The sequence below is a fragment of the Microtus ochrogaster genome, chromosome 6, assembly GCF_000317375.1.
Source record: "Microtus ochrogaster isolate Prairie Vole_2 chromosome 6, MicOch1.0, whole genome shotgun sequence".
Classification (NCBI taxonomy): domain Eukaryota; kingdom Metazoa; phylum Chordata; class Mammalia; order Rodentia; family Cricetidae; genus Microtus; species Microtus ochrogaster.
In genome coordinates, this window is record NC_022013.1 from 35,908,565 (window position 1) to 35,912,164 (window position 3,600).

Sequence of the window (3,600 nt, forward strand, 5' to 3'; positions counted from 1 at the left end):
TCTCCTTCTGCTCCTGATTTGGACCTTGAGATTTCTGTCCGGTGCTCCAATGTGGGTCTCTGTCTCTGTCTCCTTTTATCGCCTGATGAAGGTTAATATTGAGGAGGATGCCTATATTTTCTTTTTCCTTTGGGTTCTCCTTTTTATTTAGCTTCTCTAGAATCACTAATTATAGGCTCAATGTCCATAATTTATGGCTAGAAACCAAATATGAGTAAGTACATCCCATGTTCCTCTTTTTGGGTCTGGCTTACCTGACTCAGGATAGTGTTTTCTATTTCCATCCATTTTTTGATCTTAGCCATAAACATCATAAAAGCAATATACAGCAAGCTGAGAGACGATATCAAATTAAATGAAGAGATACTCAAAGCAATTCCACTAAAATCAGGAATAAGACAAAGCTGTCCACTCTCTCCATATCTCTTTAACATAGTTCTTGAAATTCTGGCTATAGCAATAAACAAACAAAAGAAGATCAAGGAAATTCAAATTGGAAAGGAAGAAGTCAAACTTTCGTTATTTGCAAGTGATACGATAGTATATATAAGTGACCCCCAAACTCTATCAGGTAACTACTACAACTGATAAATGTCTTTAGTATGTGGCAGGATACAAGATAAACTTAAAAAAAATCAGTAACCCTCCTATTTACAAATAATAAAGAAGCTGAGAAAGAAATCAGAGAAATATTACCTTTAACAATAGCCACAAATAACACAAAATATCTTTGGGATAACACTAACCAAAGAAGTGAAAGACCTATTCAATAAGAACATTATGTCTTTGAAGAAAGAAATAGGAGAAGTTACCAGAAAATGTAAACATCTCTTATGCTCTTGAAGAGGTATGACCAACATAATAAAAATGGCAATCTTACTAAAAACAATCTATAGATTCAATGCAGTCCCCATCAAAATTCCAACACAATTCTTGACAGATCTTGAAAAAAAAAAAACAATAATCAACATCAGATGGAAAGACAAAACAAAACAAAACCAGAATATCCAAAACCATCTTGCACAATAAAGGAACTTCTGGAGGCATCACCATCCCTGACATCAAGCTCTATTACAGAGCTACAGTAATGAAACAGTTTGGTATTGGCATAAAAAAACTGAGGTTTACCAATGGAATACCTTGAAGACCCAGATATTAATCCAAACACCTATGAATACCTGATTTTTGACAAAGAAGCTAAAGTTATACAATGAAAAAAATGAAAGCATCTTCAATAAATAGTGCTGGTATAACTGGATGTCAACATGTAGAAAAATGAACATAGATCCTGATCTATCCCGATGCACAAAAAGTCCAAATAGATTAAAGACCTCAATATAAATCTGACCACACTAAACCTGATAGAAGAGAAAGTGGGAGGTAGCTTGCAATGTTCGGCACAGGTGACCACTTCTTAAATATAATCCTAGTAGCACAGAAACTTAGAGCAACAATAAATAAATGAGGTCTCCTGAAACTAAGAAGTTTCTGTAAAGCATGAAACATGTCAATAAAACAAAAAGACAGCCTACTGAATGGAAAAAGCTCTTCAGCAGCCCCAAATCAAACAAAGGACTGATCTCCAAAATATTTAAAGTACTCAAGAAATTAGACATCAAAATTCTAAATAACCCAATTAAAAATGGGGTACAGAATTAAATGCAGAATTCTCAACAGGCTGAAATGTCACTTAAGGAAATGTTAAACATCCTTAGCTATCAGAAAAAATGCAAATCAAAACCACCCAGAGTTACCAAGTTACCATCTTACACCTGTCAGAATGGCTGAGATAAAAAAAAAAAAAACAATGGATTTTATTTTATAATAATATTTTTACTATTTCTTTGAGAACGTAAGACAATGTCCTTTGGCACATTCACCCCCATTTCTTTTCATCACACTCTTACCTCTCTACTCTCCCAATGTGGTATTTTATCTTGGTATTTTTTCTCTCTCTTTTTTGTCCTGTTTAACCCATCATATCTGATTGGTCTTAACCAGCTACATTTAGGTGTTGTGCTTACCCTTAAGGATGGCCAAATCAATAATAATGCAATGGATTCTGCCTTTTGCATCATCTATCAAGTGCCAAATGTTCCTCAAATAACAGTGAGACTACATGTTAGCCATCCTTGCTCCTACTGGGATTTATATGCTTTTTGCAGGTCTTGTGAGTATTGTCAGAATGACTGTGGGTCCAAAAATATGCAGAAAAGACTATTTATGTTATGTCACCCACCACTTTTGGCTTTTGCAATACTCATTCTTCTATGAATACTCCTAAGTTTTGACAGGAGGGGTGTGAATCAATGTTTTTCTGTTTTTTTTCCCCCAACAGTTCATATTTTGAAAGTTTGGTACCAATGTAGTAATGTTATTAAGTGCTATGTTATCTCTTTAAGAGATGGGACCTAGTGCAGATTTTTGCTTCATTAGGGCTACTGCCCTAAAAAGAAATCAATATATCTCTCTGGTACTCTAAATTACTTCTCACCAAGAGTTCACACAGAAAGAAATCTGATCTCAAAATGGATTTCTGGCTGCCTGAGAAAAAACAAATGAACAAATTAAAGCATCATGGAAATATGCAGAATCTACTTAGGTAGAGTTGGGAAAAGAAAGTGGATAAGCAGGACTGAATGGGGGCATAATAGGATAGCAGAAAAGATTGCGTATGTTCAAAATATATTATATTCATGTATGAATATGTCAAATGAGAACCATTATTATATACAATTAATGAACGCTAATACATTTTTAAAAAATTAATCCATTATGCCACAGAAAACACAGATGAATGTTAACTATGTATTATTAAATTAAAGAAGAGAATCCCTCAAATGGCATGCCATTGATCCCATGTGCATCATTTTTTCGAAAAGCAGAAAGAATGGGGCATGATAAAAGTTCTGTGTTTGCTATAGATTCATGGGATAAGGGTGAGATTAGTAGGTGGCAGGCTGTTTCTTCCACATTGACTTTCAGTTTTTGCCACTTCTGAGTTACATTATGACTAAAGAATGCCAAGAATAAGTTAAAACACAGAGCTCAGATCAAGAGAACACACTGCACAGTGTTTAATTATAAAAGAGTTGGTTCAAAGAACACTAGGAAGGAATGCAAAATAAAAGAAGAAACCCTGATTATATTTTCAATGAAAATTTTCATGAAGAGGGCCATGATCTGAGTTACTTTGATAATGGAAGCTGACTAAATGAATATGATCACTCTACATTATCAAAGTATACCAGTCAGATTTGTGATTAATAACATATATTGCTATGCATAGATAGGGAACTGGAAAAAAAAGAAATAAAACAGACAAGCTGATTTAGCTACTTAAAATCATAAAAAACAGCAAATAAACGATGAGGAATTCCCCTTTGTATGCTGTGAATATATTGTTACCATTGATTAATAAATAAACTCTTTTGGCCAATGGCTTGGCAGAGTATAATCAGGCAAAAAATCCAAATGGAGATATATATATATAGAGAGAGTAGGCAGAGTCAAAGAGATACCATACACTGCTGAAGGAGAAGCTCATCATGTAACCTTTGGAATCTTAACAATTTGGCATGGCCTCATGGTGATACACAG